Below are 27,592 nucleotides of genomic sequence, written 5' to 3' on the forward strand. Positions count from 1 at the left end.
GGCTCTAGAGCGCAGGCTCAGTAGTTGTGACACACGGGCTTAGCTGCTCCGCAGCATGTGGGATCTTCCCAGACCAGGGAATGAACCTGTGTCCCCTGCATTGGCAGGCGGATTCTTAACCAGGGAAGTTCCCATATATATTTTAGAATACTTTTGTCTATGCCTATAAAAAATCTTGCTGGGATTCTGATAAGAATTGCATTAAACCTGCATTTGGGAGAATTGACCTCTTAATTATGTTGAACCTTCCAGTCCACGAGTACGCTATGTCTCCACTTACTTAGATCTTTGGTTTCTTTCAACATTGTTTTCAGTATAGAAGTTCTGTAGATGTTTTGTTAGATTTACACTTAAGCATTTCTTTCTTTTTTTTGAGTAATTGAAAATGGCATTCTATTTTGAGTTTTGATGTCCACCTATTCATTGATATATAGAAATAACAATTGCATATACAATTGTATATCTAGAAATACAAATGTGTACAATTTTTGTATGTTTATCTTGTATATTGCAACTTTGCTAACTCACTTATTTGTTCTAGGAGTTGGGTTGTTTTTGTTTGTATGTTTGTTTGTTTGTTTATAGATTCCGTGAGATTTACTACATAGACAACCATGTCATTTGCAAATAGGGACAGTTTTATATCTTCCTTTCTGATCTGTATGCATTTTATTTCCTTTTTGTGTCTTATTAATTTGATCAGAACTTCCAATAATATATTGAATAAGAGCGGTGAGAACAAACATCCTTTACCTTGTTCTTGACCTTGGGAGGAAAGCGTTCCATCTTTCACCATTAAGTGTAATATTAGCTGGAGGCTTTTGGTAGATACTTTTCAACAGATTGAGAAAGTTCCCCTCTACACCTATTTTCCTCTAAGAGTTTTATCATGAATACATGTTGAATTTTGTTAAATTTTTTTTTTGCATCAGTCGATAAGACCGTGTGATTTTTCTTCTTTAGCTATTAATATGGTGGATTACATTGATTGATTTTCAAGTATTGAACAGCTTTGCATTCTTTGAATAAACCTCCTTTGAGAGGGTGAGAAGGACCATTGGGGAATGCTTTGTTGTATTTTAAGCCGCCTGAGAACAAATGGTGAGGAGTTCACCAGGCAGTTAAGGAGGGAAAGAACTTCCAGGGTGAGGCATTACAGTTACAAAGGCACTGAGGCATGAAACTGCCTTCTTTGAAAAAATGAAAATATTTCAGGATGTCTGGAGTGTTGAGTCCCAGAGGCAGAGTGGCAGGAGATGAGGCTAAGATGTAGGCAAGGCAGAGCTCCAAGGCTTTGTATGCTGTGCTCAGGACAGTGGGCTTTCACTGAAGGTGATAGAAACCACTGTGAGGCTGGATGTAGGGAATGATCCTGTAAAGTTTGCCTTTTAGAAACCCCATGAAAAGGGAACTGGAGGGCTGAGCCTAGAGAAGGGGAACCAGTAGGAAGAATCCAGGAAAGGAAGGATGGAATCCTGTATTACCACTAAGATTGAACTCATTACCTTCCTTCTTCAAATGCTTCTCCTCAGAGCCCCCTGACTCTCCTTATTCATTTGCCCAAGGCCATCTCAAGCTCTTCTTTCTTTTGTCTTCCACAGCCAGTTAGTTGGCAGAGCCTCTGTGTCCTCATCCTCTTCTGTCCCTTTGCTCTACTCACTGTCACCAACTCAGTGAAACTGGAGTATTCGTATTCTCCTCACTGGCCCCCTACTTCTGCATTTTCTCCACCTCCAATCCATTCTCCATCCTTGCCCCTGTTTTCACCTTTAAAATTCCCTACTCTACTCAGATCACTTCCATTTCTACAAAAACTTCAGAAAGGGTCTGCTTGGTCTGTATGAAATGGAACAGACTCGTGGCTGCCTGGGGGCATGGACTAGGGTCTTAGAGGAACTGCTTTGGAAGGTCTTTGAGAGAAATCTCCTCTGAATTGTCAGGGGACCTCCAATGCAAAGGCAGCCATCTGCAGGGCAGAGCTTTGGTGCCTGGAAAGATACCTTCTCTTTAGCATGCCTGACCTCCACCAAACTGCTCATTTTTTCTTGTAGCCCTCCTCTCCAGCATACTAGTTCAGAACAGGCACACAGGGGCACTCAGCATGTACTTGGTGAATTGAACTGAATTGAACGGAGTTCACCCAGGTTATTGCTTTATTATTATTTGCAATCTAATCTGCATTTCTGGGACTTTCGTCTCCCTGCTCCTACTTACCTCCCTTCTCCGTGCTTTACTGTTCTTGGCTTGGATTTATGGGACGCAGGAGCCCTGGCTGTCCTATGGCCACTCAGGACTCCTGGACACTGAGTCTGTGCACCAGGATGATCCTGCCAGGCTCTCGGGGCACTTTTTGGTCTAGGTTGTGAGAGTCTTAGGGACGGGGACTGACCTGTCTTTGTGATGAGGGTGGGGAGCATGACACTCCACTCCCTGCTAGCCCAGGGACAGAAGAGTTTTTATTCAGTAAATGAGTGCTAATATTTGGTTACATGCGAAGCCCTCAGGAAGTCATTCCAAGAACACAGCGGACATCCCAGCCTTCAAGTTCCCTGATCCAGTTTCTCACAATCCCCAGCCACACAACTGAATGCCAAAGACTGGATTCTTTACCTTCCTCCACTATCTTCCTTTCCGATCTGCTTCCTAAGTCCTCTCTGAGCCCCTTTTATGTCCCTGCACAGCCCAGGCATCCTCTCTTGGCATTATCTCTGCCTGACTCTTCCCTCCTCCCCTCTTCCTGTTCCAGGTCGTTTGTCCAAACCTGTTGTATCTCCATTTATAATAGCTATTAGGGAATTCCTCTCCAATCCCAACCCTCTCTGCCTTTAAGTACTATCTGCTCACCTCTTGATCATGATGACCTTCTGGTCTTGGATCATCCTGCCTCATATGTCAGGAATAATGGCAGTGGTGTCAATGGTGAGAAGAGTGGCCTCAGGGTGATCTGAGGGAGTTGTGAGGATGTGCTGGATGCTTGACTGAAGGACAAGAGGCCTTCAGAGTGGAGGTTTCTAAGAATCACCTTTGGGAGAGAAGAGAAAAACACAATGGCAGATCCCAGATTTAGCTCCCACCCTATAAAAATCAAACCTCTACTAGTATCACACCCAGTCCTCCAAGACTGGCAGTGGAAAAAGAGCCTTTATGTGGATAAGGTGCCTGAATCTCATGGCCACGACTCCCAGGGAGCAGCTCCTCTTTAATTTCCTGCCCAAGCCCTGCCCATAATGCTACTCTCTGTATCCAGTCCATCCAATGAGACCATGTTGGAGAATAGACACCCCTTAACCAGAGCACTTAGATTTCAGACAGCCTGGGCTCCCCTACTGTGTGATCCCATAACATCAGCATTTCCCCCAAACAACATAAATGGCCATTTGAGTGTAAATGAGCATAAATGGCTGTCATTGGTCTGCATTCCCTGGACTGTCTCTATGTCACTCATCCCCATATTCTAGATCATAGTTCAGAGACTGCTACAAGACTGATGCTCAATAAATATCTGTTAAATGAATGAATGAATGAATGGGATGGATGGATGAATGAATGAATGAATTTTGCTTATGGCTCAAGGATAGCAAAAGAGAAAACAGACCCAGAAAGCTAGCTGTAACTAAGGAATCTGGCTTCCGAAGTGTAACTTACTCATCTCCAGCTTGTGTTCCTCTCCAGGGTCTCCCTGCCTAGCTTCTGGCATATCCCCACATCTCTCTCTCTGTTTCCACCTGGTGCACTCCAGCACAGCTAAACTTCTCAAGACAGACCCACAGGGAGAGAGGGACAGGAGTTCCCTCTCACGGTAGGCTGAATCTGCTAAGTTTCCAGATTCCTGTATGAAGGGCTACATCTTCTCTAGATAATAGTCCAGTCCTTTAGGGGTGTGTGCTTCCTCTAGGTCAGAAGGGAAAAGAGCTTTCATCTCCCTTGGCAATGTTCATTAGTTTCTCCTAAAGTATTCTACTGAGGATTAGCAGGAAAGAGTAGGTGATCCACTAACAGTGCCTGCCATGGGTGTGGCCAAGAGGAAAGATAGTTTCTATGGTGCATATTTGCCTATGGCCTCAGCAGGACAACCTGTCTTTATAAAACAAATAAATCTAAGATCCACACTTAGGGGGATTATTTCATACTTATCCTTTAAGGAGTGAAGGTTTCCATTGGCAGCCTTCACATGTACTATTCCCCTACAGAGACTTGGGGAGGGACATTTTGTGTGCCCTTTTCGGTTGTGATTTTTTTTCTTCTGATATGTAACAGAAGCTGAAGGAAGCAACTGCAACAGGATAGTGTAACTTAGACGCAATTCAGTCATTATTATTTTTGTAAATTTTAGACTTTTATTATGAGCCTTGAATGGGATGCTGTGCTCTTTGGCAAGCACTGTTCCTGAGCTCTGGCAATGGTGATGGATAAACCAGGGACAGTGTATTCATTCTGCTTCTTGTTCTCCATGGGTCTGAAACACATCTTCCAATGGGCCCCAAAGGGAGTTTGGCTCAGCATCTACACCAGGACTCTTGATATTGGAGCTCTTGGAAAACCAAGAATCGAGGGCAGCCACTGGGCTCCTTTCTTTTTAAGAAGTATTTTCTTCACAGCACCCACCCACTAGAGCCGTGGGTGATGGCAGCTAAGGAAGGGCCTGAGTGGGTTTAAGTGGGTTCTAGGATTGAAGCAACACAGACAAGTTGAGCAGAGGAGGTGGAGGACAGTCTTTGTTCACCAGCCCCTGGCAGTGAGCTACAGATCCAGAGCAAAAACAGCAAAATGCCGTGGAGGCAGTCACCAACAGGAAAGAGATAGGAGAGGTGACAGAGACTGAGCATATGTGCCCAGTGAAGTCGAATATTTTCTTTGGAGGTTCAAATTATCCCGTGAATTTTTTTCTAGTATTTTTCCATATCTCTGGGACCAAACATGTGCATACGACATGATGCGTTTAAAGCAGTTTTTGGAGAAGCAGATAGAGATAAGCTTCCAACTTTTAAACATGGAAAGGGAGGATTTCTCTCTGACTCAATAATGTGACCAGTTCATTGAAACAAAGCAAGCATCAATGCATCCCCTCGCACAGAATGTTTCAGCTTACCTTCATACACTGTCTCCAGCTGTTTCTCAGACTAAGGACTGTTTATTCTTTTTTAAATTAATTAATTTATTTATTTTTAAATTTTGGCTGCATTGGGTCTTTGTTGCTGCACATGGGCTTTTCTCTAGTTGTGGCGAGCGGGGACTACTCTTCGTTGTGGTGCCCGGGCTTATTGCTGTGGCTTCTCTTGTTGCAGAGCATGGGCTCCAGGCACACGGGCTTCAGCAGTTGTGGCACGTGGGCTCAGTAGTTGTGGCTCACGGGCTCTAGAATGCAGGCTCAGTAGTTGTGGCACACGGGCTTACTTGCTCTGTGGCATGTGGGATCTTCCCGGACCAGGGCTCGAACCCATGTCTCTTGCATTGGCAGGCAGATTCTTAACCACTGAGCCACCAGAGAAGTCCCCAAAATTGGTCATATACTTCTAAATGAATATATTATGTCCATGTAAAAACACACAAAAAATGGGTGTTTTAAAAGGTTGAAATTTTATAAGCAAAAGTTCCACTACTTTCTTGTACCCAGAAGGATCGCCATAGACACCCCACTTTGGAGACCGCTGGCACAGACACAGGTCCTCTGTGGATTCAGAGGAGTGAGGGTTGCTATTGACCGTGCCTGCAAGGCACTGGATAAGTGGACCAGCGTCCCAGTGAAAGATGTTTCCAGAGTACGGAAACACACAGGGATGTCTGAATGGTGTTGTGGGACAGTGAATGAACCATGGGGCTGGAAGTGACTGAGATTCTGGGCCTCAGTGTTAGAGCTAATAATAGAAGTATGGTAGCCAGGAGAGGAAGCTAGTCTTTGGGGAAAAGATAAATAACGTGAAAAGAAGCCATCTGAGGGGAGCTAACCTTATACAGGGTGAGCAAATGACAGCTGACTCTGGATTTCATGTCAGCGTGGGAGAAGAACATGAAATTTTGGTAGGTGCCACTTAAGGCAGATCTTGTGGTGTGGTTTGAAGAGACAAGTCACGAGTTCCTGGCTCAAAATCTACCCCCTACTGACTGTCACAGTGCCTGAAATTTCTCTTTTGAAAATTAATCTTTGTCAGTTAAAGGGCTGGAAGACCCAATTAAAATACAATCCCCCCCAACAGAAGTAAGGTCTTCATTTTTTGTGAGTTAATACCTCAAAGGGGTCAGGTTGCTGAGAGGAAAACACTATAGAAATGTAGTGAGGAAGCTGGAGGTGAGAGAGAGTAGGAACCCCAAGAGGAGAAAAGGTTGTACTAACAGGAGAGGTGAGAGGGCATGGGATCCACTGAAGGGAATTTTATGCTCATAATCTTCATGTGGCATCTTGGATTCTGCACCGAATTTTATACGTATATATTTATAAATTATATAGCATATAATTAATATATACAATTATATATATTAACCACCTTATGAGAAAACACACACATACATATATTATATAATGCAATCATATATAACACACACATAAAATGTATAATTATATGTAATATGTCTTTTTGAGTATATATAATATATATATTTCTGAATTTTCTTACAATTTTTCTCCTGTGTGAAAACAGGCATACATATGTTTGATATATAATATAATTAATATATATAATTGTATTCAATTGAAATGATAAAAAGAATAACATAATTATTATATTAGAATTATAAATATAATTATATGTGTCATATGTGTGTGTTTTCTCACAAGGTGGTTTCCAGCGAGAGAAAAATTATAAGAAAACTCAAGAAATAACCATTTTTCTGGATATAAGTAGTTTTAACCATTTATTTTCTAAGCCTAAAAGCAAGAGAAGAGAACATAAGGGAAAGGATCCAATAGATTTGAATAGATAATTTCAAAATTCTGTAAAAAAGGGAAAACACTACCAAAATTAAGATTGAAAGGCAAACTGCAGAAAACATTTGCAGTAAATACAACAAAGAGTTGCTCTCTTCTCTGTATAAAGAAGTCAAGCAATTCAATGAGAAAAACACAAAGAACTCTTAATATAAACAGGCAAAGGTATTATACAGACAGTTCATAAAAGAGGAACTCTCACTAGTCATTGATTACAAGGACCATGAGGAAGGGACCATGTCTGTGTGTTCACCATTGCAGCCCCAGTGCCTGGGTCAGTGCTGAGTCACCTATTAAGTAAATATTTGTTGAATGATTGATTTGATGAATGAACTAATTAATACAAGAAAAAGTCAATCTTGAGGTAATCAAAGGAATGAAAATTAATTTTTTTTTGTCCATCACTAGAGCAAATACTTTCTAAGTGGAGTAATATCCAATGAGTATAGTAATTAAGTATAGTGAAAGGACTTTCTCATGGGAATCGATGGTGACTCCCTAGGAAAGCAATCACCTCCTTCTTATGCGTGGGAAGATCACACCTCCTCACCTCCTTGGAGTCAGAACTAGCTGTGTAACTAGTTCTGCCCGCTGGGTTATGGGCAGAGGTGATGTGTGTTACTTCTGGACCAAAGCATTTAGGAAAATTCCTCTGAAGATGTGATCACAGAAGAGGCCCCCGTTGGGAAGTTGGAGCCAAAAGACTGAACAGCCTGGATTGCTGAATCCACAGAAGGAAGATGGCAGCTTCAGAGGGTAACCTGAACCCAAAGATGATTTTGTATGACTAGGAAGTAAATTCTTATTTTGTTAGGTCATTGAGATACTAGAGCTGCTTTTACCATGGCACACCTCACCTATTTTGATTAATATACTTATTTCATTCTGTTCATGAATATCTATTGAGCTAAGCACCTACTATAAGACAGACCCAGAAATTCCATTTATGAGGAATAAGAAAATCATCCTAAATATGGAAAAGGATATTTATACATGAAGATGCTCATTGTAAGGTTATTTTAAAACCCAGCTTTTCCATAATAGAACAGCAAGTTGCAAAAGAAAAACATTTCACATGCACTTAGTAGATATTTATAAAGAAGATATAATAACATGGGAAAATATTTGTGACTGTCATCCTCCTAAATTTCCTATACATGTAAAAAAAAGATTGAAAGAAAAAACACTGAAAATGTTGAAGTGTGGTTTTGTTGAGTAATGAAAATTATGATCATTTTTCCTGCTTATTTCTTTCTACAATTTAAAATTTTCTAAATATTTAAAAATAATTGGTATCAATTTTCATAATGAAAAGCAATCCTTCTCTCCCAACGTTTAGATTTATAACAATCTATTTATAACCAATAGATTATATCTTACAAAATATAATATATATTATATTTTATTATATCTTATTGTTAAGATTTTTCTTAATTTTGGAAACAAATCTTTCCCAAGTTGTTGTAAAACCCAAATGGTGGATGATCTTTATATTTTTTGCTCCTTTTTTGGTGTATATGCAGAAATTGCAAGTTTTAAAGAAAAAAAATTCTATCCATTCATCTCTTTTAAAGGCATTGCAGACTGCTTATTGATGTTTTAAAAATAGAATCTGATCTTGAGCAAGACTCTCCTCCTCTCTGGAACCCATTGTCTTTGTCTGAACAATGGGAGGCTGGGTCTAATGATCTCTCAGACCCCTGCCAGCTCTAGCAGTCAGGTGAAATAAGAAGTTAATAAGTTCATACGTCAGAGGTGTCATTCAAGCAGGTTTTGGAAAACACTTGCTTCATTAGTTTTGTGAACAGGTATCTATGGAAACAACTTATATTTGTACTCAAGGGAGATAATCATTTATGAATTTATCTCCATACAATCTTCACAAAGATAAGCTGTGCTGGAGCTAAGCTTCTAAGAGCCTGTACCGGAAGATGCAGTTTTACACCCTTTTTGGTAGAATCAAGTAAAAATCATCCTGATCAACTGAGATATCATCAGAGTTTCAGAGACTAGAAGGTTTCATTTGAAATTAAACCACAAGGATCTGGAGAGTCACAGCATTCACTAGACACAGTTTTTTAAAACTTGAGGAAAACACTCTGGAATGTTCGCAGAACTAGCCAAGTAACCATGGAAAGCAGAAGAGAAAAACTAGATGCAAGCAGCATCATTTTTCTTTCAATCTGGGTCATTTTTATCCAGTGATTCTGGAATGACCCACTCACTTCCTAATTAGCTGCTCCTCTCTGGGCCTGAGCTTCTGCATGTAGAAAATGAGGGACCTTAACCAGATGACATCTAAGGTAGCTAATAATACGAAGATTGAGCTAGCGTTTAGTATTTTTGCTATCATGTGATGACCTTCAGCACTGATTTAAAAAAAAAACCCAGGTTATGTGCAAAGAGGTACTTCTATGCTTTGATATTGTCTAACAAGCAGAACTGGTATCTTCCAGTTAACTGTTCTTGACTCCTAGCTGTGTTGTTCAGGACTCTGGTCGCCAATGCCAAAAGCTGAACGTGATTTAGCTTAACTGGAAAGGGGGAGCCTTGGCTCACGTAACCAAATCGCTGAAAGAAGGTGGGTCAGGTGACAAAGGACAATGGATTCAGGGACTCAAACTCTGTCAGGACTCTCCATGCCCTTTGGGTGTCAAGGGCTAGACCAGTTTCACCATATCGTGAGGAGCATGGCTATGGACAGCTCTGGGCTCACATTTCTGCAGCTTAGGACCAGAAAGGAAAATTAGCTCTCTTCTTCAGGTAAGTCAGGTAAAGACACTGACTGCACAGCTTGGGTCACCGCCCAACACCTGAGTCAGTCACCATGCCCAGAGGCAGGAGATATGATGGTCTGCCTCATCATTTGCCCCATCTTTGTTGTCAGGAAGATTTGAGTATATTATTAGGAGTTGAAGGAAAAGATGCTGAACAGGGAAACATAGCTGCCGCACTGGTTTTCTATTTCTTGCCATGCAGCAAGTTATCACAGACTTAATGGCTTAAAACAGCCCTCATCTGTGAGTTCACAGTGCTATAAGTCAGAAGGCTGTGCTCGGCATGACTGGGTTCTCTGCTCAGGATTTCACAAGGTTAAAAGGTGTCCACAAGGTTTTGTTCTCCTTGGTAGCTCAAGGTCATCTTCCAAAGTCATGTGGTTGTAGAGTATTCAGTTCCTTGTGGTGTACACCTGAGGTCCCCATTTCTTTGGTGGCTGTTCTCAGCTCCTAAAGGCCACTCACATACTTTGCCACACGGTCCCCTCCATCTTCAAGCCAGCCAGTGTTGAATCCGTCTCACTCTTCGAGTCTTTTTCACCAGGAAGAGCCCAGGTCCTTTTAAGGGTTCCTCTGATTAGATCAGCCCTGGCCCCAGGATAATCTCCTGATCTTAAAGTCAACTGATTTGACACCTCAGTTACATCTGCAAAATCCCTTTGCAACAGTACCTAGCTTAGTGTTTGACTGAATAACTAGGAGAAGGTAGATACTGGGGGAGAGGAGGGTGGGGATTGGGGACCCCCGCTTAGAATTCTGCCAACTACCACTGTTACATGAGCTTAGGAAGTTTAAATCCATCTTGAGTAGACCTATTTCAAAAGGCCAATCATTCCAAGACTAAGTCTGCCTAACTCTTGGGCAACTAATTCATTTATCAGACTGGTTGCTTGGCTCATGTAATCAAAATAACTTGATTAAATAGATTTTTTATTATTAATCTGATTGCCAACTTTAGGAAGATGGAATGTAAACTAAAAGACAGAGCTTACTTGCTTAAAAGCATGGTTTTTGTTTTTTGGGTTTTTTTGCGGTACGTGGGCCTCTCACTGTTGTGGCCTCTCCTGCTGCGGAGCACAGGCTCCGGACACACAGGCTCAGTGGCCATGGCTCACGGACCCAGCTGCTCTGCAGCATGTGGGATCTTCCCAGACCGGGACACGAACCCTTGTCCCTTGCATCAGCAGGCGGACGCTCAACCACTGCGCCACCAGGGAAGCCCTAAAAGCATGTTTTAAACACTTTCCGCATGCTCCTGCTCTAGAACATGAACTGCTTCATCCCCTAAATGCAGTTCAGTCCCCCTGTTATACATCTTCACGGAACCCTATTCTTTTCACTTGCAATGCTCCTCAGTGCTTATTCAACACCAGTCCTACTAGACTATATACTGATGATGCAGAATCTGTGTTTCCTGTTTAATGCATAACATAGCATAGTGCCTGGCACATACAATAAATATTTCTAGAACGAAGAGGAGAGGTGTCATGCCATGCCTCAGTGTGTACTTCTGTGCTTAGGGTGGTGCCAGCACATGGCAGGTGTTCCTTCAGGGTGAAAGGAAGGGAGGGAGAGAGGAGGAATGGAGGCCACAGCGCTGGGCCTTTCAAGGAAAACAGCTAACTTGGGTCCTTCTGACTTGATCAAACAATACAATTTCTCAGCATCTTACTTCCAAGAAAAATTGTATGCAGTGATCCAACTATTTCAAAATGTTTTTGAAACTCTCCAAGCCTATGGAGCAGAACAGGCAAAGTGTCCCCACAGCAAAGGCTGGCGTCATTGTCCCCGGAGGGCGTTAGTGGGGCCGGGCTCCAGACCGAGGGACTGGCCGCCAAACTGTTCAGTCAGTCTGCTTTACCCCCAGCACAGACACTGGCCCGCTTCAGGACTCTACACATGTGGAGGGGCCTGGAGTCAGTTACTCCTGGAGCAAAGCAAATACTCTCCTCCCCAGGCCAACAGCACACAGGCAGGAAGGCAACCCTGACTCACAGAACCTGGCACTGATTATAGAAAAGAGTCCTTACCACTCTGGGAAGTCAATCTCACTTACATATTAACTATCCCCCTGGCCCTGGGGATCTGGCTTTGGAGTGGGTCTCAAGATTTTGGACATCGCAGAAAAAAGCATATATTCTGTGTCCAAAATGTTGATTAAAATGTACAAACAGACTGCCTTCGCTGAAGGAAATTTGGGAAGTACCTTCCAGGGTCATTGTCGATGACCTTGTGTTGGTCTTCCCTGCCAGCCCCTCCTCACTCCCTTCTCCCCAGCCTCACCCACAGCTCTGCCCCTCCTTTAACCTTGTGGTTGCAAGTCTAACGGACAAGCGCACACATGTCTTCCTATCTAAGTGATGAAAGCTGTTCTATCTTTTGCTTCCCTGATGCATCAATGGGAAGGGAGCTATTCATAGACCCAGGAAAAAGTGAGGGACCATTGGGAAGGATGGGTTTTCAAATCTCTATCCCAGATCATCCTTCCTCATTCACTTGCTTATTGTGATTGGCTGAATGTTTGTGGCCTGCAAAATTCATCTGATGAAGCCCTAACCACCAAAGTGATGGTATTTAGAGGTGGGTCCTACAAGAGGTGATAGTCATGAAAGTAGGACCCTCACGATGAGATTAGTGCCCTTTTAAGAGGAGAAAGAGAGAGATCTCAGTCTCTCTTCACGCGCATGCACAGGGCACAGGCCATGTGAGCACATAGCTAGAAGTGTGTCTGTCTGTCTACAAGCCAACAAACAGGCTTTCACCAGGACCTGAATCTGCTGGCACCTTGATCTTGGACTTCCCTGCCTCCAGAACTGTGACCAATAAAGCCACCCAGTCTACAGTACTTTGTTATAGCAACCCGAGCTGGCTAAGACACTAATATTGCTGCAATTAATTATTTGTTTGATGACAGATTCCTTCCCTTATATTACAGCTCTCCAAGAGCTAGTCTTATTCACCTTTGTCCCTCATGGTGCCTGACCACAGGTACCTGACTGTATAGATGCTTATTTAATGTTTGTTAAACCTTAAATTCTGTGCTAAGGAGTCTGGACTTGAACAACAAAAACAATTGGAGTTTTTGAATGGGGAGTGTTATTAGCTGTGTACTGTCAAGCAAATGACTTGTCCTTTGGAGCCTCAGGTTTCTGGTAAGAGGAATTATGCTGTCCAAGGGAAAAAAGATGTGCAAATTCTCTGAACAGCATAATTCATTGCCTAACTGTATGAGAGCCATAGCATTTCATGTTTGCCTTTCTGCACTCCTCACAAGGCAAGAAAAGCTGCTAAAAGACCACTCTGTGATGCTCATTTTATTTCTGTTTATTTAAGCTGGACTACCCTGTGACTGAGTAATTCTTTCTAACCGTATGCTGTTGCTGCCTAGGCAGAGAAAGTGTCCAATGTGGAGGGGATTTGAAACCCTTTATTATGGGAAAAAAATTTCCCATCGTGCCTTGCATCTTTACTCCTAGGCAATAAATGCAGATTCCTTTCTAAATAGTTTAAAATTCACTTTGCAATCCAAAAACTACTGAAGGGGATGAAACTTTGAGTTTAAATTTGTCAAATATGCTTTAGCAGCAAAAAAGTCTATTGAAACACAGACACACACACACACACACACCCATGCTTGCTGCTGTTGCTGCCATTCCATCCTGAGGATTACTTAGTTTAGAAAGCCCACAATGCACTAAACAATTCCTATAAAATGTCCTAGCTGGTGAGTTAGCTATGTGATAAGGATTCCCATATATGGGAGTGTGACTAAGCTCTGAGAGAAAATATGGCAGAGACGGTTGGCTAAAAATCTGGGATAATTCCCTGAGAAGGAAAAAATAAAGAAGGAAGGATAACAAAACCCGCGGTGCACAGGAAATGCCTGGCTCACAGAAGGGTGAGCACGTTTGTGTGGGAAAACGCACAATCTGGCCAGCGCCAGTTCCCAGTGGAAAGATGTCTGCAAAATGCTCTCTCCCCATTTGCACCCTTTCAGATGCCTAAGAGCCTCTTTGGGGACTTTTGAAAAAGACCCTGGCCCTTCAGGCCAGGACATTTTAACAGCCTTTCTCACAGGCTTAGCTCTGTGTTCCTTGCAAACTGCTAAATCCCTCAACCTCTAAATTTTGTTTTGAAGCCATAAATTTCTCTCCAGGCATCCTGGTTTTCAGAAACCAGCACAGCATGTTTCATTTGTGAACAACTGGAAGAAAGCAGATTTACTGACAAATTTTTTTTTAAAAAGATTTTTTAACTTTCATTGGCTTTTCATTTTACATAAAGGTATGCCCCCTCTGCCAGATGTAGGAAAATGCAATGGAATTAGAGTAGCTTGATCCTCAGAATTGCACTGGTTTGCTAGTCTAAAAATATCTCGACCGGCTAAAATGTTGGGCTGAATTAACAAAATATAAATGAGGAGAAAGGAATGTAATATCCCTCACTTAGCTTCAAAAATTCAGCTGCACGAGTGCATTTAGGGGTTTATCTACTAGTAAGTCTACTGGTCCCAGCCCAATTTCTCCACAGACAGGCCACTGGGGGTGGGTTCAGGGGGGCCTAGATCACAGCCCCAGCCCTGCCCCTTGCACATATGTATGTTTGGGGCAAGTCACTTCACTGAAACTCAGGGTTCTCACTTGAAAAGTGAGAAAAACAAGAAATCTTTCCCCAGAGATGGATAAAGATTAAATGAGATGACAAATATGAAGCATTGATCACTAAGTTTTCACCAAGTAAACACCTGTTGTTATTAGGTCATCTGTCTCTGCATGGGCACCACTTTGGAGGACAAATTGATCAGTGGGCTCCACTCAGCTTTTGGTATTTCTGCTCTAAACCAAATCTGTAAGGGTCAATACATTGAAAATGTTAAAGACAAAAATGAGTTTCTTTGGAATAACTTAATGCACACAATCTGAAGAACCTTGAAACCATTCACAGAGTTTCAATAATTAACTATATATATATATATATATATATATATATATATATATATATATATATATACACATTTTTTTTTTTTTTTTGCGGTACGGGGTCTCTCACTGTTGTGGCCTCTCCCGTTGAGGAGCACAGGCTCCGGATGCGCAGGCTCAGTGGCCACGGCTCACGGGCCTAGCTGCTCTGCGGCATGCGGAATCCTCCCGGACCGGGGCACGAACCCATGTCCCCTGCATCGGCAGGCGGACTCTCAACCACTGCGCCACCAGGGAAGCCCTACATATATTTTTAATATATCAGTCGATATCCTTATATCAACCTTTCTTGTAGTCCCAGATTGAGTGTCAAGATCACTGCCCCCATCCTCCCCCCGCTCCCTTGGTAGGCTGGTGGCTAGAAGCAGCTCATGGCCCAGGTAGAGTTGCTATCAGTCCTCTTCATGTCTGTTATCTCGTTCCTGCTCATGTTAATATGTTAATTCACATTTCTTTCCTTTTCTCCTGTTTTCTATCTCTCTCTCTCTCTCTCTCTCGCCCTCTCTCTCTCTGGTACTTAGAGACATTAAGTTTTCAGACTAATGCTGCTACTACTACATTTCCTCTTTATAGTGAGTGCCTGGGTTCAAACCCTCTGTTATGGAAATCTTTTAACCTCCCTGTGCCTCCATTTCCCTATCTGTAAAATGACCTGAAACAAGAAAAGACCTGCTTCCTGACAGTGTTAGAAAGGGACATCCATTTGTGCTGTGTTCGAGGGCCAGGAGGCACAATGGAAAGAGCGAGAGTTTAGACCTGAAGGCGCCTCCTTCAAATCTCAGCTCAACCATTTTCCAGCTGTGTGGACGTGAACAGTTATTTCATGTCTCTTGGCCTGATTTCTCATTTGTAACACAGAGCAGCAGACTGTTGCTGCTTACCCCATATCCATTTCCTGTTTCCTTGTTTTGTTTGTTTGTTTTTCTGGTACGCGGGCCTCTCACTGTCATGGCCCTTCCCGTTGAGGAGCACAGGCTCCGGACGCACAGGCTCAGTGGCCATGGCTCACGGGCCCAGCCGCTCCGCGGCATGTGGGATCTTCCTGGACCGGGGCATGAACCCGTGTACCCTGCATCGGCAGGCGGACTCTCAACCACTGCGCCACCAGGGAAGCCCTCCTGTTTTCTTTTTTAACCAATAAAACCCTGATTTTGTTTGGAGCTGAAAAGTGCCCAGATAAAATGTTTCATTTCCACTCTCCCATCTGATACTGGCCATGAGCTGTAAGGAGAAACCACCGAGTACAGCTGATAGAAGGCTGTTTCCGAAGGACAGCCTGGGCTGCCACGAACTTCTCCCTTTGCCTTTTATCCCCTTTCCCCTAGAACCTGGGCACAATGCCTGGAGGGACAGCAAGCCACCCGGTAACCGTAAGGTGACAAACATTAGGATGAAGCCTTTACACTAAGGATGGCTGAACAGAAAGAGGAAAAACCCTCCTCTAATTGCCTCATAGGGTTCCCAACAAGCACTGGGCTGCCCACCTCCAAGCTTACAAAAAAATAAGTTGCAATTCAAATAGATCCCTATCTTTTATGTCTTTGTTGGTCAGTTTGTCTGTTATTTGAAGTCAGACTCTTCTCAAAACAGGTACTCAGGGCTTCCCTGGTGGCGCAGTGGTTGAGAGTCCGCCTGCCGATGCAGGGCACACGGGTTCATGCCCCGGTCCGGGAAGATCCTACATGCCGCGGAGCGGCTGGGCCCGTGAGCCATGGCCGCTGAGCCTGCGCGTCCAGAGCCTGTGCTCCGCAACGGGAGAGGCCGCAACAGTGAGAGGCCCGTACCGCAAAAAACAAAAACAAACAACAACAAAAAAGCAGGTACCCACAGGAACTAAAATGATACTTGCTTCCCAGGATCCCTGAGACAGGAAAGTAGGTTAGGTACCTAAAGTGTTTAGCGTGATTCCTGGCACATGGCAGACTTCCAATAACTGTTTATTCCCTTTCCCATCATCACATTTTGAATTCTCCTTGATATGGGTAATTATCAGAGCTACTGGGGGGCTGTCTCAGATATTTTGCTCTTAACGTGTCCCTAAGCGTGAGTTGCCCAACTGAAAGTGATCCCACAGTCTGATGTCACATCCCAAAGCACATGTTTCTAGGCTGCCTTCCTAGAGCACAGTCCCAGGAGAAGGGGCCCTAAAGGTCAGGCATTCTCTGCACTAGTACAGGGCATTTATGATAAAGTCCAACGTCCATATTTCAGGACTGACTTCCCTACTGAGAAAAGGGTCTGAAAACCACTGTCATGTTGGTTACCTTTATATGTATAGCTTAAAAGAGTAAAGGTACAAGGGAAACACGGCAGCTTTCTTCAAATATCACTTAGGCCCCTGGGGAGACTTGGCCAAGTATTAGCTGTGTGAACTTGGAAACAACAGCTTCTGAAAACCCTTCCAGTTCTAGATGAGATGCATCATAGATCACGGGCTTTGAAAGGATGACCATGATATAGTCTCAGCAAGTGTTCAGTGAATTGACTAATTAATTAATGATTAGGTATTTAGTCCTGATGTTTCTATGGGTAAATGCAGCTTGAGTCCCAATACCCAACTTATTGGTGAGAATGTGCCTTGTGTGAAATGGAGGTCACCTGGCTTTGGGGTCATCTGAAATCCAGCCTCTCCCTGATGAGCCCCTTTCTGGGACCGTCCAGGGAAAACCACCTTGAAGGGTCAAGGCCTACAGCCTTCCCCAGCCCAATTTCAAAGGCAGTGACTATATATCTTAAATTGCAAAGGCCAGAAGGACTGGTTTATGCTCACTTTTCTGAGACAGTTGTTTTATTTCAGTTGAGTTAGCATCACACATTTTTGGCATCTCCTCCAAGAAGTCTATTCAGTAGGCCAGAAGCATGTGAAATGGAGCCTTTGCTCTCAGAAATGGCATACTGACTGTACTTAAAGTTATTAAATCTTGAATGAATGGAAGAGAAAATGTCATAATCTTACCAGCGGAGAAGAGAAAGCCACACAAAATCTCCTAGTGTGAAGACAGCATGTTGGGACATGAAGCAAAAGGGAATTTTTCATTACTTGTATCTGGGTTTTATGTTATAGTGAGAAGTACTGCCTACTACAGTTGGTTTTATGTACACCTCCTCTATAACTACCTAAGGATTCCATTGGGCAAAAATTTAATCAAATATCTTGGTTTCTAGTTAGTAGATTTGTGGCAAGCATCGGTGACCAAAAAAAAAAAAAAAAAAAAAAAAATCTGAAGTATTTCCACCTACTTGGATGCCGTAAATGTTCCCTTCTCAAATTCAGGTTGAAAAGAAGGAATTCTGTGATGGGAACAAGGGAATGAGTTCTCTCACTTTTTATTTTTTGACTTAGACAACACATTCATTTTATTGAGGACTCAGCATTAAGTTTGAAGTTCCAAACATTGGAACTCATTTTTGAGGTGATATTGGAAAATAGCATCACATTTTTTAAATGAACTTTTCCCACTGTCCATAAAAGTCAGCTGAAACTTTTCCCATCATTCTTCATTCCTATGCCAAATTTACCTTTCTATTCTCAAATTTCAAATAAAACCCTCTTTCACAAATTATGAGAAATTTTGAAAAATGAAATTAAGCCACATGACTTTGGCAATGAGGGGAAGGATGAGGTTCACCTGTTTGCTTTCATTATGACTTATTTGGATCATCTAAAAAGCTCTGCATTTTTTTCTCTTTTTAAAAATTTTTTAAAATTAAAAAAATATTTACAATTTTAAAAGGTTACACTCCATTTATAGTTATTACAAAATATTGGCTATATTCCCCATGTTGTACAATACATCCTTGTAGCCTATATGATAACCAATAGTTTGTACCTCTCACTCCCCCACCCCATATTCCCCCTCTTGCACTGGTAATGACTAGTTTGTTCCCTATATCTGTGAGTCAACTTTTTTGTTTTATTCACTAGTTTGCTGTAATTTTTAGGTTCCACATGTAAGTAATATCATACAGTATTTGCCTCTCTCTGTCTGACTTATTTCACTTAGCATAATGCCCTCCAAGCCCATCCATGTTGCTGCAAATGGATTCCATTGTATATGTGTGTGTGTGTGTATACACATATATATATCTCACATCTTCTTTATCCATTCATCTGTTGATGGACACTTAGGTTGCTTCCATACCTTGGCAATTGTAAACGATGCTGCTGTGAACACATGTGAAGGTGCATGAATCTTTTTGAATTACTGTTTTTTTTTTTTTCAGATATACACCCAAGAGTGGAATTGCTGGGTCTATGACTAGAAAACTATGGTTCTATTTTTAGTTTTTTAAGAAACCTCCATACTGTTCTCCACAGTGACTGCACCAACTTACATTCCCACCAACAGTGTATGAGGGTTCCCTTTTCTCCACATCCTTGCCAACATTTGTTATTTGTGTTCTTTTTGACCCCCCATTCTGATAGGGTCAGGTGATATCTCACTGTGGTTTATATTTGCATTTCCCTGATGATTAGTGATGTTGAACATCTTTTCATGTGCCTGTTAGCCATCTGCATTTCCTCTTTGGAAAAATGTCCATTCAGTCCTTCTGCCCATTTCTTAAAATATTTATTTATTTATTTATTTATTTTTGGCTGCACTGGGTCTTCATGGCTGCTCGTGGACCTGCTCATTTTTTAACTGATTTGTTTGGGGATTTTTTTTTATACCCACCCCACCACAGTTTCCCCCCCTTGGTGTCCATACATTTCTTCTCTACATCTGTGTCTCACCTTCTGCCCTGCAAACCAGTTCACCTGTACCATTTTTCTAGGTTCCACATACATGTGTTAATATACGACATTTGTTTTTCTCTTTCTGACTGACTTCACTCTGTATGACAGTCTCTAGATCCATCCACGTCTCTACAAATGACTCAATTTTGTTCTTTTTATGGCTGAGTAGTATTCCATTGTATATATGTACCACATCTTCTTTATCCATTCGTCTGTCGATGGGCATTTAGGTTGCTTCCATGACCTGGCTATTGTAAATAGTGCTGCAATGAACATTGGGGTGCATGTGTCTTTTTGATTTATGGTTTTATCTGGATATATGCCCAGTAGTGGGATTGCTGGATCATACGGTAATTCTATTTTTAGTTTTTTAAGGAACCTTCATACTGTTCTCCATAGTGGCTGTATCAATTTACATTCTTGCACAACAGTGCAAGAGGGTTCCCTTTTCTCCACACCCTCTCCAGCATTTGTTGTTTGTAGATTTTCTGATGATGCCCATTCTAACTGGTGTGAGGTGATACCTCATTGTAGTTTTGATTTGCATTTCTCTAATAATTAGTGATGTTGAGCAGCTTTTCATGTGCTTCTTGGCCATCCGTATGTCTTCTTTGGAGAAATGTCTATTTAGGTCTTCTGCCCATTTTTGGATTGGGTTGTTTGTTTCTTTAATATTGAGCTGCATGAGCTGTTTATATATTTTGGAGATTAATCCTCTATCCATTGATTCATTTGCGAATATTTTCTCCCATTCTGAAGGTTGTCTTTTTGTCTTGTTTATGGTTTCCTTTGCTGTGCAAAAAAATATTGCTGTGATTTATGCCTATGAGTGTTCTGCCTATGTTTTCCTTCAGGAATTTTAAGAGTATCCAGTCATACATTTAGGTCTTTAATCCATTTTGAGTTTATTTTTGTATAAGTTGTTAGATAATGTTCTAATTTCATTCTTTTACATGGAGCTGTCCAGTTTTCCCAGCACCACCTATTGAAGAGACTGTCTTTTCTCCATTTTGTATTCTTGCATCCTTTGTTGTAGATTAATTGACCATAAGTGCATGGGTTTATTTCTGGGCTCTCTATCCTGTTCCATTGATCTATGTGTCTGTTTTTGTGCCTGTATCATACTCTTTTGATTACTCTATCATTGTAGTATAGTCTGAAGTCAGGGAGCATGATTCCTCCAGCTCTGTTCTTTCTGTTCTTACTTTTTGGCTATTCAGGGTCTTTTGTGTTTCCATACAAACTTTAAAATGATTTGTTATAGTTCTGTGAAAAATGTCACTGGTTATTTTGATAGGGATTGCACTGAATATGTAGATTGCCTTGGGTAGTATGGTATTTTTAACAATATTGATTCTTCCAATCCAAGAACACAGCATATCTTTCCATCTTGTGGAACGATTGTGTCATCTTCAGTTTCTTTCATGAACATCTTACAGTTTTCAGAGTACAGGCCTTTTGCCTCCTTAGGTAGGTTTATTCCTAGGTATTTCACCCTTTTTGATGTGATGGTAAATGGGACTGCCTCCTTAATTTCTTTTTCTGATATTCCACTGTTAGTGTATAGGAATGCAACAGATTTCTGTATATGAATTTTGTATCATGCCACTTTACCAAATTCATTGATGAGCTCTAGAAGTTTTTTACTGACTTCTTTAGGATTTTCTATATATAGTATCATGTCATCTGCCAACAGTGACAGTTTTACTTCGTTTTTTTCCAATTTGGATTCCTTTTAGTTCTTTTTCTTGTCTGATTGCTGTGGCTAGGACTTCCAAAACCATGTTGAATAAAATTGGTGAGAGTGGACGTCCTTGTTTTGTTCCTGATCTTAGAGGAAATGCTTTCAGCTTTTCACCATTGAGTATGATGTTAGCTGTGGGTTTGTTGTATATGGGCTTTATTATGTTGAGGTATGTTTCCTCTATGCCTGCTTTCTGGAGAGTTTTTTTTTAATCATAAATTGATGTTGAATTTTATCAGAAGCTTTTTCTGCATCTATTGAGATGATCATATGGTTTTTATTCTTCAGTTTGTTAATGTGGTGTATCACATTGATTAATTTGCAGATAGTGAAGAATCCTTGCATCCCTGGGATAAATCCCACTTGATCATGGTGTATGATCCTTTTAATGTGTTGTTGGATTCGGTTTGCTAGTATTTTGTTGAGGATTTTTGCGTCTTCATTCATCAGTGCTATTAATCTTTTTTTGTGATATCTTTGTCTGGTTTTGGTATCAGGGTGATGGTGGCCTCATAGAATGAGTTTGGAAGTATGCAGTCCCCTGCAATTTTTTGTAGTATTTTCAGAAAGATAGATGTTAACTCTTCTCTAATTGTTTGGTAGAGTTCAACTGTGAAGCCATCTGGTCCCGTATTTAAAAAGCCATGTATTTTATACACTGTATTTTCTTTAAATCTTGTAAAAATGGGTAGCATCCATGTTTTGGGGAAGGCAGGAGGAGATCATGTGAAAATGAATTTGTTCCTCAGATGCACATCGGAGCCCTCTGCCAGCCTGGTAGTGTGTGACCTGAACTGCTGCATGCTGCAAGGGAAGCAGTGGAGAGTGGGGACTAAGGAGGAACTGAGTCCACCATACTTAGGGCTTGTCAGAAAGCAGCAGGGGTCTTGCATTCGCCTTTGAGGGCCACATTTTAGCCCAGGCACTTCAAAACCAGAGAATCTCCAGAGAGGCAGAAGGGCAGAATCAAGCTGAGGTGCTCTTAAAAGAGTGACTGGTGTTCTGCGTGAAGAGACGGCCCAACGGGGGCAGAGTGGCTGCCCCAATGCTTGAAGCTCTGTCATGAGTGAGGGGCGGTGTGGTCAGGTTTAACATGCAACAGCAGCTAGATCAGAGTGGAAGGAGGAAGATATGAGAAGTTGATCTCAGATTGTTGGAGGAGGTCATGGAGAGGATGTGACCACTGGTTGACCCACAAGCTGCACCCAGGTAATCAGAAGCTCCTCACCCCCTCCCCTGTCCTTGGAATGTACGTTCTGCCCACCATTCCCACAGTGGGAGCTGTTCCAAGGACATGGCCTTGAAAGAGTAAGGTTTGCTGAGGCCATCTGGATGGGATACCTGCTGAGCCCAGTAAGCCCTCTATATAAACTTTAAGATTCTGGTGGGCAGGTGCAGAGATCTATTCATCTGGCAGCCGCCTGAGACAAGCCTTCTAAGTATGTTCCCTTGTTTATTAAACGTGACGCCTAGCAATCTGGAGCGGTCTGCTCTGTCTTTCCTCTCTCCTTGCTGTACGTGTACAGGGGCCAGTTTGTGAACCAACACACATCAAGATGAAGAAACCCATTCTGACGTGGAGAATTGCCCCGAATGAGTGGACTGCCCTCATCCGAGGATCTGGACGTCTTTCTAGTAATGATTGACATCTGTAAATCTCTTTAAAGTCTACAACACACTCGCATATGTATCTTCTCAGCTGAGAGGTATTAGCTTTGTTTTACTGAGGAGAAAACAGACATGCTGAGAGATTGAATGACTTTTCCAAAGTCATAAAATCATCCTAGAGCCTTAGAGTTAGAAGAGACAAAGAATGTCATCCAGACAAAGAAGGTAAGTGACAGATTTGAGATTCAAATCAGATCACCCAGCCTCCTGGTCCAGGCTCACAGATTACATCCTATTTCCTTTCAGCCTGTTTTTTTTTTTTCCTGGGAGATTTCAAATTCTGTCTGGGGGGCTCGCTGGGTCATCCTTCACCCCTCTTTTTCCCACTATCAACCACAGCTTAGCAACTTGAGTGAGTTTCTTAACCTCTCCAAGCTTCAGTTTCATCAGTTACCTGATGGGGATGATAGTAGGACTCATCTCATAGGTCTCACACTGTGAGTTAAATCAGACGATGCATGTACGTCTCTGGACATAGAATTAACACCCAGTGGGTTTGCAGCTTGATTTTACCTCTGCCACCATGTAGTCCAGGCCTCTAATTCCTCACTGGGAACCATTTATAATAGCCTGCCAACTAGTCTCCCACATCCATTCATGCCCAGTCCAGTTGATTCTCCATACTGTAGATGAGGGACCTTTGTAAAATGCAAATCTGATTGTGTCACTCTCTGGCTTAAAAACTGCAGTGGCTTCCACTGATTTTTGGATAAAGGCCAAGAACTGTAACAAGGTCCACAACCCCAAGTGTGGCTGGTCTCCACACGCCTTGCCAGCCTCAGCTCGTGGCAACCTCCTCTCATTCGGCACTGACCACACCAGGCTCCTTCTCACCTTGGGGCCTAGAATATTCTTCCACACCTTCAGGAAGCAAGGTAGCCCCATCCCACCCTACATACTCTCAGAGCCCCGTTTCCATCCCTTGGTGGCCCTATGCCCACTCACAGGTGTATTATTTTGAGTATTTCACTACAGTTTGTCACTAAACTATAGGTGTCTTGAGGGTTTTGCTCACCACTGTTTCCCAACATCCAGTGCAGGGCCTGTCATTTAGTCAATGCTCAAAGAACATGCGCTGAATGAATAAAGGCTTTGTAGGGGACTCTTCCATATAGATTTCTGTGTGGCTTAAGCTGGAAGGTAAGACTAGATTTACTCCTAGAGCCCTTCCTTCTCTGGGGTTAGATGATTCCATGCTTCCTTGTACATCCTCTCACCCTGCCGTCTCCAGACACTATAGCCTTTAGATGAGCCCCAGGAGTCTTTCGATAATTCTTTTCAAACTTACAGACAAATGACTCAGAGAAGCAGAAAACAAACCTTGAACTGAATTCTATGCAAATTCTCATCTTGACATTATTTTTATACTTCCCCACAGAATGTGAAAAATGCCAACCCTCTCATTGCTGGTGGGAGTGCCCATTGGTACCAATCATTGTTTCAGTCCCTCTGGCAGCATCTTACAAAACTCAAGATGGTCAAACTCTATGACTCAGAGATTCTAGTCCTCAGCAGACATCCGAGACACTCTTGCACCTATGCCCAGCACAAAGCAATGGCTGGCATAGCAAAGAAACAAAAACATAATCACTTAATTGTCCATCAACAGAAACATGAACAAATAAATTGTAATACGGTCATACAATGGAATACACTAGACCAATAGAATAAAGTAAACCAGAACTTCATGTATTAGCATGATATCTTTTTTAAAAAGTTTAGTAGTAGAAGCAGATCTCAGAAGGATGTACACCAAATAATCCCATTTAAAGAAATTTTTAAATAAGCGAAACCACAAAATGTGTCGTGTAGGGATTCTTAACAATGTAATCAAAGTATAAGGACATGAGATGGGATGGTAAACAGCAAAGCCAGTTCAGGGGCTGTCTCCAGAGTGGAGAGAGTTGCATGTGATCTGAACACGGGGTACCCAGGGGCTTCAACCATCCTGATAATATCTTACTTCTTAAGATGGATAGTTGGTAAACCACTAGTCATTATAATAATATCTCTGCCTTTTTGTATATCTGAACTATTTCATAATTAAAAAAAAAACACTTTAAATATATTTAGAGTGGCTGATTCAACTTAAAACAAGAGTGGCCACACTGGGTTTTCTGGCTCATGGTAAATTGGGTTTCCTCTCCCCTTTCTGAGATGAGAGGTGCCAGGTGAATTCCAAGCATCCTTGCTGTGTCCTCAGGTCTCCCCTCTCCCTGGGCATATTCTCTGCTGACCCTAGTGAGTACTCAGGCCAAAAACTTTGAAAGAAGATGTTTGCCTTTAGCCTGGGGACCAGGTACAAGGTCCTTTATGCTCTTGTAGGGACCTAGGAGGAGAAAGGGCTGAAAAGAAAGAATTGGGCAAATAGATCGGAATTTAGCTCTAAGGTAGGTAGGTATTATTATGGACAAATTCTTACTATACTGGCCAGAGGGTTGGTCAAGGCTTTTGGTCTTTACATCAGGGGTACAGATAAAACAAGTTTACTCCACCAGAGAAGGCCTGCGGGCAAAAGCTGCACAGCCTCCTGTTCCCTTCCATACCACGTACCATGCATCTGTCTTTCAGCAGCTGTCCAGGGCAGGGGGAGGACACGTCCTCCTAAATCAGCAGGACATTTTATTTGTCTCCTGCTGATAAGCCGTGTAAAAAGATGTCAACACAAGTTCTGCTCCTGAAATCTACCATCCCATCGGCCCTCCGCTCCTTCTAAGGAAGAGCATAGGGAGATTACAGAACCACCAGAGAAACCCAGCTGGGTCCAGTGATGAGAGCAGAGGACGCTGTGCTATGAAACTGGCCTGGAAGGGTGCTGCGAGCAGGAAATTTGTGGAGCTCTGTCAGCTTGAACTCCAGACGGAACCAACATTTCTTACAAATAAACCTCAGACACAGCTCTCTGGTTTCCTTACCGTCCTGACTCAACACCTAAAACAGGTCAAATCCACTACATTTTGGCAAAACACTTCATAATTAACTGAGGTCCAAGGCTTGGGAAAGACGCTCTTAGCGTGGCTGGTTTATCTTCAGGGCTAAGACTGCAGGGGCCCTTCTTGGGGCTGCTGTCCTGCCTTAGATGCACCTCCATGGTTGTGGGAACCACTTCCCAGACCTGCCTTCTGCCCTGAGGTTATTGTGGCCTCTGAACAATACTGTCTCATGGTGAAAATCATGGAAAGTTTGTGTTAACGCGAGCTTTCTGTCTCAGGGCAGCCCTAACTCGAAGGCAATGCGAGGGGGTAGGAAGGAGTGTGACTGGCAAAGGGAAAGAGAAAGGGTTGGACGTTGCAGGGGAGGGAGGGAGGGAGGGAGACCTGCTCCGCTCCAGGAGCCGGGCGCTGCGGGACACAGTGGCAGGGCCCAGTGCTGAAAGTCACCCTGCCCAGTCACTATTGTGTGAGGTGCTCCAGTGACAGGCTCGCAACCAGCCTCTCCTCTCCTTCTCTCTCTCTCTCTCTGTCACACACACACACACACACACACACACACACACACACACATGCACACTCTCCCATGGCCTGGTGGATGGGAACACAGGCTCTGGCGCCACACTGTATGGATTCAGGTCCTTGCTACACTACTCACCAACTTGATGACCTGGGCCACGTTATCGAGCCACTGGGTGCCTCAGTTTCCTCCTTCCCCCCCAAAGAACATTAATAGAAATGACAGTCCCTGCCTCATGCACATGGCCAGGAGGATGAAATGAGTTAATATGAGTTACATACTTAGTACTGGAACAGAGTAAGTCTGAAGTGGGTGTTTGGTCAATCAAACCAGGGGAAAAGGGGTGGAGAGGGATAAATTGGGAGATTGGGATGGATATATACACACTACTATATATATGAATAAAATAGATAACTAATAAAGACCTTCTGTAGAGCACAAGGAACTCTAGTCAATACTCTGTAATGACCTATATGGGGAAAGAATCTAAAAAAGTTGGATATATGTGTATGTATAACTGATTCACTTTGCTGTAGAGCAGAAGCTAACACAACATTGTAAATCAACTATAAATACTCTAATAAAAATTTTTTTTAAACTGTGAGGTTTCCCGTTCCTCATCCTCTCCCCACTTGTCCTGCCTCAATTCAGCCCCAGTAAAACTCTAGAACAGCCAGGAGCCTTCAGGCTGCTGTGCCCACCTCTCCCCTAGGCAGTGAGAAAGGCTGGGGGGCCAGGGAATCAACCACAGAGATTCAGAACAATTGGCACTGCTCCAGGGGATGGTCCAAGGCCCCCCTTGCTCAGTCATCATGTGTCCCATATCTTGCTTGGGACCACTGAGGAGGAGGGGACATACGTCAGCTCTTAACCGTGGTTGGTGCCCTCTTGTGCCATCAGCCAGCATTTTGGGGACGCTGGTTAGACACTGTCCTCTTGTCTCTTTCTGGTGCTAGGTGGGGATTATAGAAATGGCGGCATCCCACACTGTCCCTATCTCTGCCCTGCAGCCCTGATCGGACCCCTTGCCCTATGTCCCCAGAAATATTGCTAATGTTTGTTAAGTGATTAACATGTGCCTGGCCCTGGGCTAAACAGAAAACTTTAATGAACCCCGTGAGGTGGGTATAATACTATACTCATTTTCCAAGAGAGGTCAAATATGGGTTAGGGAGTTTAAGCGACATGGCAAGGTCTTAGCTCCCGTTAGACGCTTTGCATTTAGCCCAGAACTGGCTTGACTATGCTGTTCCTTGTTTGTTCGGGGGGCCTCTCGGCAGGGTGTGGGTGTTGAGGGAGGGTGGGGCTCTTCTC

General features: G+C 42.8%; 1 protein-coding gene across 2 annotated transcripts in view; it reads right to left on the reverse strand.

Moving 5' to 3' along the window:
• The window catches only part of LOC308630195 (uncharacterized protein), a 62,885-nt gene that overhangs the window by 11,945 nt on the left and 23,348 nt on the right, over positions 1 to 27,592 (reverse strand). For both annotated transcript variants that reach the window (XR_014017780.1, XM_081258670.1), the window contains exon 2: positions 2,845 to 3,022. The gene's annotated coding sequence lies outside the window, so the exon portion shown is untranslated. The remainder of the gene's footprint in view (positions 1 to 2,844; positions 3,023 to 27,592) is intronic.

The sequence above is a fragment of the Mesoplodon bidens genome, assembly GCF_964165515.1.
Source record: "Mesoplodon bidens genome assembly, chromosome: 16".
In the NCBI taxonomy this organism is placed as follows: domain Eukaryota; kingdom Metazoa; phylum Chordata; class Mammalia; order Artiodactyla; family Ziphiidae; genus Mesoplodon; species Mesoplodon bidens.